Source organism: Acomys minous (genome assembly GCF_964271855.1).
Source record: "Acomys minous genome assembly, chromosome: 19".
Lineage (NCBI taxonomy): Eukaryota > Metazoa > Chordata > Mammalia > Rodentia > Muridae > Acomys > Acomys minous.
In genome coordinates, this window is record NC_140499.1 from 7,730,800 (window position 1) to 7,741,591 (window position 10,792).

At 49.6% G+C, this 10,792-nt stretch overlaps 1 protein-coding gene across 3 annotated transcripts in view; it reads right to left on the reverse strand.

Moving 5' to 3' along the window:
* The window catches only part of FNDC3B (fibronectin type III domain containing 3B), a 289,830-nt gene extending 279,448 nt beyond the window's left edge, over positions 1–10,382 (reverse strand). For 2 of the 3 annotated variants that reach the window (XM_084769310.1, XM_084769307.1), the window contains exon 1: positions 10,158–10,382. The gene's annotated coding sequence lies outside the window, so the exon portion shown is untranslated. Of the gene's footprint in view, positions 1–9,373; positions 9,509–10,157 lie in introns of those variants that run through there. The other variant, XM_084769308.1, reaches the window with a different exon arrangement.
* Positions 10,383–10,792: the final 410 nt, after the last annotated feature.

Here is a 10,792-nt window from a genome sequence, read left to right on the forward strand (position 1 = left end):
TTTAATCCCAGCACTCAGGAGGCAGAGGCAGGTAGATCCCTGTGAGTTCAAGGCCAGCCTGGTCTACAAAGCAAGTCTAGGACAGCCAGGGATACACACAGAGAGAAAATAGAAAATAGAAAAAAAAAAAGAGACAGCAATATTTATCACGTTCATTCCTTTCCTCAATTGATTTAAACAACAGAGGGCTACCAGTTGGCTTTCACTGTTGTCTGCGATTAAGTGCCGTGCAGGAATTCAAACCAAGAGCCTTGGACACTAGGCAAGTGCTGTGTCTTACATGTCCTCCACGAACCCCCAGAAAACCTTTTAAAACCTGAGAGAAAATGGAGTACAGATCCTAAGGACGCATTAAAGGTTTTACACTACTGTAAAGAGTTGGCAAATCTCATGTGGCTTCACCACTAGTGGAAGAGCGATTGGCAGCTGGTGGCTGCGGGAAGGGTCAGGTGGCTGCGGGAGTGTGGTCACTAGTGAGTTCCTCACACCCGGCGGTGACAGCATGACATGCACATGGAGACAGGAAGAGCAAATTCAGTGGGTTAAATACACAATAAATGATTTGGGTTTTTTTGTTGTTGTTGTTTTTTGAGACAGAGTTCTCTGTGTAGCCCTGGCTACCCTGGAACTCACTCTGGAGACCAGGCTAACCTAGAACTCAGAGATCTGCCTGCCTCTGCCTCCGGAGTGCTGAGACTAAAAGAGTGAGCCACCAACTCGCAGCAAATAAATAATTGTTTTAAGTTGATAAATCTAGCTCTGCAGTCGTCATGTCCTAACACACCTTCATGCCTGAGCAATGGGGTGTATTACAATTTGCTTTTTGTTACTATTATAGAACACTGACTAAAACCAAGTTATGGAGGAAAGGGGTTATTTAACTTGCAGGTTACAGTCTATCGTGGAGAAGCCAAGGCAGGAGCAGCGAAGACAAGACCTGAAACACGGAAGACTGCTGCTCACTGGCGTGCTTCCTACGCAGGCCGGGATGACCAGCCTAGGGAATGGTACCACCTACAGTGGGCTGGGCCCACCTACATCAATTATCAATCAAGAAAATGCCTCATTAGATGAAGGTAATTCTTCAACTGGCGTCCCTCTTGCCAGGTGTGTCAAGTTGACACCCAAGATCGGTCGTCGCAGACATGTTGACGATACTTATTTCTGGGAAGTTCCTCCTGTTACTAAGCGTGTCCTCCTTTAATAGAAATATGAACAGAATGCATGCCTAACCTATCTAAATACATAATTCATGAACTCTTACAACTAAGCCCAAAGGCAGAGGTACCAGCTCAAAACAACAGTCGAGTTAGAGAGGCAGCTCAGTTAGCTGATGCCCGCTTAGCAAATGTAAGGCTAGCACATACCTACAATTCCAGCACACTACCCGAGGCCTCAGTCTCAGCACCTGGGAGGCACAGGCAGAAGGAGCAGGCATCAAGGCATCTGCAGCTCGGAGTGATGGAGGTCAGCCTGCGCTAAATGAGACCCTGGTTAAAAGAAACAGACACAGCAAGATCCCTAAAGCCTTTAGGGGCCGGCAAGATGGCTCAGCCCTGGAAAGGTGCTTGCCAGGCCCACTTTTGTGACCTGAGTTCAAACCCCAGAATCCATAGAAAGACAGAAGAACCAACCCCACAAATTTATAGTCTGCCCTCACACACGAATAGGAGTGCACAGGTGGGCGGGCGGGCGGGCGGGCGTGAGCGCCCATACACGATTTTTTTAAAGGCTGGAATTCTTCATCTTACCAATGTATCATCAAGTACTTACACATGAGAAGAGAAATTAACAAAGGCAAAACAAATGTCACCAGATGTTCCAAAACAAAGAAGCTGGCAGAGTTGTGCTCAACTTGAGAGAGACAGGGAAGCTGCAACTGTGGCCAGGGTACTGGGTCAAGTTCACGGAGAGCACGGAGAAGGAAGCAGCCAGTCTGTGGCATCCACAGCAGCACCGAGAAGAAAGCATTCTCGGACCACGGCGCGCTCTCAGGCTGTTTTTATGGACACTCGTTTTCCCATCATGCTACAGTGGTTTCTTCTCTTCATTAGATAAATATTTCTCCACTGATGGATTTAAACTTTTTGATATTTATACTCAACCCTTCTTAAACATTCTTTTCTTGAGGGGAGGACTTGCACGTGCCACTGCATGTTTGGAGGTCAGAGACTGTTACAGGAGTCCGCTCACACTTTCCACCAGGCAGGCCCTGAGGTTCAAATTGCGGGCATAAGGCTTGGCAGCAAGTGCCTTTACCTGATGAGCCCTTTTGATGACCCTAGAACTTTTTCATTGGCAACAGGAGGCCAATCGTCACTCTAACTTGGCCTGGAATAGTTAAAAACGTCTAAGTAGTTATGCCTAGAACAGCGATCTCTTTCTGGGACCACGGAGAGCCCAAGCTCCTAACAGATAAATAAGTTGTTTCCTAGGGTTTTACTGTGTAAGAATGTTGGGGGGTCTACACTGGGTGTCTTCCTCAAGCACTCTCCCCCTTATTTTTTGAGACACTGTGAGGGTCTCACAGTGAACCTGGAGCCTGTGGCTTCAGCTGACCTGGATGACCAGTGAGCCAGTGGGACCCTCTCATCTGCGCCTGCAGCTCTGGAGTTAGCGCACGTGCCCGACCCTGCTCAGCTTTTCACACGCATGCTAGGATCAGAACTCGGGTTCTCAGGCTCGCACCACAAGCACGTTACTGAGTCACCCCAAGTCCCTAAACTTACTAAGCTGAAGGTACCCCCCGTCTAGCTATTTTTCAAATTTTGAAAGGCAGAGAAGAACTGGGGTGACCACTGCCTGCTCTAGGGGTTACAGTGTTCCCTACACTCTCTAAAACTGTGAGCCAAGTAATTTAGCATGTGAAAGGAAAAAACGCTTGGCCTTTATCCAAAGAAACAACAACCACAACAAAAAAGCAGAACATTCCAGTAACAAAGGGCCTAGTCTGGATGCCAATGCCTTCTCCATCAATAAGGGTATGACGTAAAATTACACTCTCCGCTCGGGCACAGCCATTTAACGCAAGACACACTAAACACTGGCGCCAATTCAACCCACACTGTCTTTAGCTCAACATCATCTCACAACACCCAACACCCACAACCCACACACACACACCCCACACACTCACATCACACAACACACACACACACACACATACATATACACCACACCACACCCCACACAACACACACATATATACCACACACACACAAAACACACCACACACACATACATACCATACACCACACACACACACACACACACACACACACACACACACACTTAAAAGTCACAGGGAGGTTAAATGACACTACAATCATGAGATATAATTGAGCTCCGATTAGGAACTGTGCTCAATTTGACAGTATTGCCAAGACCATTGGAACTTACAAATGCAAAGCTGGGGCAAAGAAAAGAAATTCAAAGATTGATCTAAGTTCACAGGAGGAAATGTCCTCCCTAGCAGATGGCTGCCTAGGGGATCTCAGAGAATGTTAAAAGTTGTACTTTTAAAGCTCCTCCCCCTCGTATCTGCAACTCCCGCCCCACATACCTCTGGGTCTCCAAGGACTGATCCTTGTTACTAAAGCTACTACCAACAACTGTCCCCAGGTGAGCCGGGACTTGGAGCTGGCTTCTTTTTCCTTGGCTGGACCTCGCAAAGGGCTCAGGTAATCCCAAGCCACCCTCCCATGTGCATCTGTGCTCAGTCTGATGAAGTGGCCCTTCCTAGCCACCAGGACCCACGCCATGTTCCGCCTGCCCAAAAACAGAGCACACCACCTCCTTCAGACCTGAAGCTAAGCATATGTTTATGGGCGTGTCACTGCTCAAATAGCATCCAGGTAAGCTGAGGAAAAAAGCTGCTCCTCCACCACCCACAAGCGTTCCCGACAACAGGGAGCTAAGCTTTACCTGGAAATGAAGTTAGTTCTACCAGGAAACACTCTCCAGTTCCAGGACACTGACACCAACATGAAAAGCAACAGCAGGGACTCCAGCGAGGAAGGCAGGGGGCTGCAAAGATCGGCCTGCACTGAAAACAGGACTCTGCCCTCAGCCTCAAGTGTTGAAAGCTCAAAGAATGGGCTCAGATAACAGAAGGGTAAAGCCCTGCCTATCGGTTAGTAGTGGAAGCTCTTCTCAGAAACTGCACTTCCCGCTTCATCTGGACAATGACCCTGAACCGAGAAAGCCACACTAGCCTGGCCATGCAGGCGACCTGCTGCTGGCCCAGCCGAAGCCCAACCTGACCAACAGGCACAGAGAGAGTGACTCAGGGCAGGGACCAGCTTTGGAGGCATCCCTTATCGGCAACTCCGTCCGGAATGAGGAGTAAATAAGGAAACATCTAAAGCTGTATTTACTGACCACAAAAAGAAAACTAAATGATTTCTCAAACCAGCGCAGCACAGGTGTAAGGTCTCTAAAGCATGCAAGTCCCACAGGACCAGCTCCAGGGGAGACTCTGATATAATCAACTGCTGAGTTTACAGAAAGCTTTGTCAAAGCCTTTTAAAGACACAGACTAATGCCTATGATAACCGTTTAAAAAAAGATTCACGTGACTTTTATTAAGATGGGGAAACCCAGGTTAGGAGAGGTTCAAAAGTTTACCAGAGACACACAGCTGAAAAGGAAAATGATTCCTTGACAAACTAGGTTTGCTGACACCAAACTGACGCTAAGATTTAGCCCTCAACCTTTGCCTGCCACCCAACATCTTTAAGATTACAGTCAGTCTCTAACTTGTACCTTGATGTCCTAACAAATTGAACTGTGCATATATCATGGTTAAATCTTGTTTTCATATTTGGCACGCTCCTTAGGACGTTGTATTTCTATTTATAACAGTTCTTACCCTGCTCCTGTGAAAATGGTGTGATGCTCCTCACGGCCAGGAATGAGTATGAAAAAGACATCTGAACGCCTCAATGTTCCCCCCTAACCAATGCCTTACCTGTGGCTGAATTTATAACGCCCCATAGCTAGAGGCAATGTGATTTACATCCACATTAAATTAATACCGCAATTTAAGACTGATTCCTTGACAAGCATCTTTGGGATTCTACTGTTCTGTTCTGGATTATAATTATAACCTGTGATTTTCCCTGTGACTTTGAAGGATACAGATCCAGGTGTCTTTATACTGAACATGGAAACTTTCTTTCTTTTTTAAGAATTATTTATTAGGTATACAGTGTTCTGCCTGCATGTACACCTCCACACCAGAAGAGGACACGAGATCTTTTTACAACGGTTGTGAGCCACCATGTGGTTGCTGGGAACTGAACTCAGGACCTTTAGGAAAGCAGCCAGTGCTCTTAACCTCTGAGTCATCTCTCCACCTGGAGGTTGTTTCTTAAAATTCCTAGTAAAGTGTGGGCTGGAAAGTTGTCTGGGCAACTAGGAGCTTGTACTGTTCCTGCAGAAAGGCTGAGTTCAGTTCCCAGCACTAACATGAGACAGCTCTCAGCTCCAGGGGACCCGGCCTCCAAGAGCACCCCCATTCACAGGCACATACCCACAAACGTACACACATAATTAGAAGTAAATTTTCTTTTAAATCCTAATAAAAAGACATTCTTTCTCCTTTCTCTTTTCCTGAAGTGTTTGAGAATCAAGTCCAAGTGATTAAACACACAAACAAATAGAACTGGAGAGAAGGCTCAGTGGGGAAGAGAGCTTTTCACGCAAGCCTGAGGCCTTGAGTTCAAATCCCCAGACCCACTTAAAAAGCTGGCACCACCGTATGCTCCTGTTACCACAGCACAGTGTGAAGTGGGACAGGAGGACTGTTGGGGCTGTGGCTGCCAAGCTAGTTCTGGGTTCAGGGAGGGACGCCCCTGTCTTAAGAGAACAGGGCAGTGACAGAATAGGCTCTGGCTTCCACACCTGAACACACATGTGTGCGCACACTCACAAAGGAAACATTCAACCCCTAAAGTTAACATGTGTTTCTTGTCTTTATATCTTTCGGGGAAAATACTTTTTACAAATTAAACCCTCTTCCACATTAGTTTATCTTCCTGCTATCCTGAAGTATAAAGACACTCACTCCCACCTTCAACCCTCCTCCCCTCCTCAAAACAAAAAACAAAAGGTATTGGGTTCTGAGATATCTGCAGATAGAATCTAGTCGGATGAATGATCTTGGATTTCCACTACTGGGAAGTTTTTGGAATTTCTTTTACCAAATCAAACTCCAAAAGTGCAGCAGATATAAATTAAATCATCTTATCAAAAAATAAAAAGTCTCTAACCATTTTCTCGTTGCTATACAAAGGGTCATTCCTGCTGTTTTAGTCTAACACAATTTGTGACTAAATCTATTGTTTGGTAGCTGGGGGGGGGGGGGAGGGGGAATAGTGTCTTACTATACAGCCTTGGCTGGAGCTCCATATATAGACCAGGTTTGCCTCAAACTTAGAGATCCACTTGCCTCCTGAGTGCAGGCCTAAAGGCATGGGCCACTGCACCCTGCTTGATTGCTTAATTTTACAATTTGAGTAATAAGACTACTTAAATTCTTCAGGCAGTTGCCGCAACTCCATAAAGACTAACTCAGAAAGTCACTTTAAGAGAGCTGCTCTGTGAGCAGGTGGTGTGGGCGTGAGAAGCGTGGTTTTGTTTCTTCCAACTCTATGAAGGGCTTTCATCTTCCTTTCTAATATTTACGATCTTTGGGGGAGGGAGGAGTAAGACACGCTGTCTGCGCAGACAAACTGATCTGGCTTCACTATGTAAGCCAGGCTAGCATCAAACTCACCTGATCTTCCTGCCTCTGCCTCCTGAATGCCAGGATTACAGGTGTGCGCCACCATGCCTGGCTATGCTAGCTTATTACAACAAAATGTAAGAATTGGGCAGTTTACCAGCAATTCCTATACACAATCATCCCAACTCAACTAGTTAAAGATCTGCCCACAGTTTTGACTATGACAGATATGTTTTTAAAATGTAAGTAGCTATTTTTCCACTTATTGGAAAGGCGGACCGTGGTACCCCCATCCCAGTCCTTAGACCATGAATTCCAGCACCATGGTAGAACATTTGCCTCTAGCACACACACAAGGCCCTAGGTTCAATCCCGAGGTGGGCGGAGCTAAAGCATCTGTGGCTATAAAGAAAGAAAGAACACTTGACTTGGTGACTCAAAAGCAACACAGCTCAGTTGAAGCCAACAGACTTCAGAGTCTGAGAGTTCTGTGTTTCACATGGAAGTTCAAAATCATTTCCAGAAAATGAAGTTCAAAAGACAGTTCTTGAGCCACACAGCCACATCTCAGACAGTTAATTCCACGTGCCTCCAGCCTGCAGTAGGACCATCTCTATCCCTGGAGAACTCTGTTGGACGTTATTCAGAATTAGTAAAACCATGGTTTCTGTGAACTTAGATGTCCTTGTTTGTAAAATGTACTTTTACTATATAACCTAAATTGAAATACTCACATTTTAATCAAGTAATGTATAAGATGCAGAAATAGTGTTTATCTAAGAAGGAACAAACTTCTAATACGATCTTGAACAGGCATGATGGTTCCTAACTCTCATCTAGTGTCTAGAATGCAAGGCTGGGGGGACAGCTCTGAGAGGCCAGCCTGGACCAGAGAACAAGAGCCTGTCTCAAAATATCATACACCCAAAAAGTGTGTAAGTGCAATCCTCTGTTTTGGTCTGCGACAGTAAACCTTAACCTATGGATCACAGAAGGTTTAAGAGTCGAGCACCGAGGTCCATGGAATAAACACACAGCCCAGCTCCTGGTGGTAGCCCCCAGCATTGCCTCAGAAGACCCAGCAAACCGGCTCCCCAACACAGCTCTGGCTCTGATGACAGCTATTTTTAAAGGGTCTTAAAAGACTGCCAGAACGTCATTCTGAAACTGTATATACTGTCATGAGCTACTGCAGCCCCACCCCCACAAGATCTCAACGTGTTAACAGAGCCTAAAGGAACCTTATCTCAGACACGTGATTGTTTTCTCTCACAAACATTCAAACCAAAATGCTTGAAGAGCACGTGTGAGTTTAAAATTATCAGGACAGCAATTCAAAAAAGAAATATATATATCAACTATGCCTCCTCCTTTAGCCCGGCTGCCAGTGTATTTCCAGGGTCTCACCAAGTTAAGAACTGCTGTTAAGAACTGAGCCCTCCAGGGCAGAGCCTGCCTAGTCTTTACCCTTTTCAACAGCTGCCCCTAGGGAGCCAGGAAATTTACTGAGAGCAGTCTTTACTGCGTCAGCCTCCAAAGAGGAGTGAACCAACAGCCCCCACAAGTCACAAAACCAGGTCAGAGTTGCCATGGGCTGTGTACCATAAACCCAAGTTCCCAGGGTCCCAGCCTAACCAGGAGGTTCGAGAGAGCCAGGGACTCAAATCTCAACAGCTGAGTGACATTTAGGACTCAAATCTCAACAGAGCAGTGACATTTTGCCCCCAAAACCTGACTTTTTAAATTCTTGTTGCTCTTGTTGTTTAAAAAAAAAAATAAAAGAAGAAGAATGGTATTCCAATTCGGATTCCTTTTCTTCCGGGTCTGTCTGCTCCCTACTGACTCTGCCACAACCACGGTGCCTCCCCTTTTCCAATGCCCCACCTCTTGCCACATTTATAAAAAAGAAAAAAGAAAAAAAAGAACGAAAAAGAAAAGTCTCCTCTAGCTTTTCCTAGTAAGGCCTGGAAACTGGAGGAAATTCAAATCAAATTAGTTGCACATTAAAAAATAAACAGACAAGCAATCAAGGGTGCCCACCCAACAAAAGCCCTCACCAGTTCCAAAATATGATTAAGCCTGGGAGGGAAGAGGGGGAGGGGGGGTCTAACCGGGATGGAGATAAACGTGTGCATTTTTGGCCCCAGAGTCAGCCTCATCGCGGCCAAATTCTACATTTTGTTTAAAGAAAACGCCGGGCCTGAGAGAAAAGAAAATAAAAAGTTGTAACTTTTAAGGAAGTCTGCAATCCGCACTGTCTGGATAAAATGCCAGCGCTTCCTTCGTCTGGGACCGCTGGGTAGGAGCAGAGATTCGAAAAATCTCCAACCCAAGCCGCTCACTCCGGGAAGGCGCCCGGCCAGCGGCGCCGCCCGGCGGCCCAGCCAGGTCTCCCGGGACGCTCAGAGTCCCCTGGGCTCCCGCGGCCCAGCGCTGGGGACGCTAGGCGGGCACAGCCCCGGGCTCCGCTTTCCGTGAGGAATGACAGGCCCTTCCCACGGCTGCCCGTCCCTGCCTGCCATCCGAACCAGACGGTCCCCGCGGCCCGCCCGGCCCGCCCGCCGCCTCGGGGCGCGGATTCCACCCGCCCGGTCTCCCGGCCGCCCCACCCCCGGCAGGGGCGCCCCTCGAAGCTGACCGACTGACCCGCGCTCCGCTGGCCCACACGCACGGGGTCCTCCTCTGCTTCCCGCCGCGCCCCGCTCCCCCGCCCGAGGCTGCAGCCGCCTGGCTCGCCCAGTCCAGCCGCGGCCGCCGGTTCCCGCCCCCAGCCCGGGGGGAGCCCAGGGGGCAGGACAGGGAGGGAGGACGTGGCGCGCAGAGGTGGCCAGCGGCGGGCGGGGAGTGTCCCCAAGAGGCCCTGGCGGGGGCAGGGGCGGCCGGCCGCCGGGGGACCCTCCCCGCGAGCATCCAGGGTCCGGGGTCGCAGCCCGGAGCCCCCGAGGGGGCAGAGGCAGTCCAGACTCCCAGCTCCGCGCGCACGCACGCCCTCCTCCCTCCACCATATGGAAATCTACAGCCTCCTAAAGTGACACGTCGAAGATTCCTCGGCCTGGCCGCGCGCCCTCCCACCCCCCCTCCCGGGCAGCGGTCCTGCCGCGGGGATCTGGGCGGGGGAGCGGATTCCTCCGAGCGACCGGCCGGGGAGGAGGGGAGCCCGGAGCCCCGCATCCTCCGCTTTCTTCCCGGGCGAGCGGGGCAGGCGGGGCCGCCCCCTACCCGGCCGAGAGCTTCGGGTAGCCGAGCGGTCGCGGGGCGACCGGGACTCCTCAGCCAAGTTTTCCTCTAGCATCCCCGAGTGCTCCGGGGCCCCGAGCGCACTCGGGAAGACTCGGTGTCCCGCCCGGGCTCCGAAGCGCGGGGACCCGAGGGCTACGGTGGGTGGCACGTCCCCCCCCCCCGGGTACCCCGCCGCGCTCGCACGCCTTACCTCCCCTCGGGCTGAAACGGGGCTCCGGGCGCCCGCAATCCGGGTCGCCCACGCCGTCCCAGCCAGCCGCCCGCGGGATCCCCGCCGCCTCCTGCGCTGCTCCCGCCGCTCCCGCCGCCGCACTCCGCCGCCTCCTCGGGCCGCCGCTGCTGCTCAAATAACTACCAGGAGGGTTTGATGGGGGATTCCGCCATGTCAATGATGTCGGGACCACATGGGGACTCGGGGCCCGCCCACTGCCGTAAGCCTCCCAGTACACGCGCAGCCACAAATGCAAGCTCACTGTAGCTTGGCGAGGCCTCCCTTTTCCAGAAGTCAGGCCTGGCTACACCTAACTCTGGTTCAGTGGGACGTCTCTGACCTGAACTAGAGGGAACTAGAAGAGGCTGAACGAGATGCTAATGGCAGAAACATCACTATAAATACACTATATGCTCAGTAATTATTAAGGCGGACTTGTTATTTTTCACTTATAACACATATTTCCTTTTCCAGTTGTAATCCCCAGAGGAATCCTCTAGTGATTCTGTTGCTCCTGTCGCTCCTTTAACCTCCCACAACATTTTCTTCACACAGCTACTAAAGCATGAACAGATTGTGTCATACCAAAATGTAAATGCCTGTTTTCTCTTTCA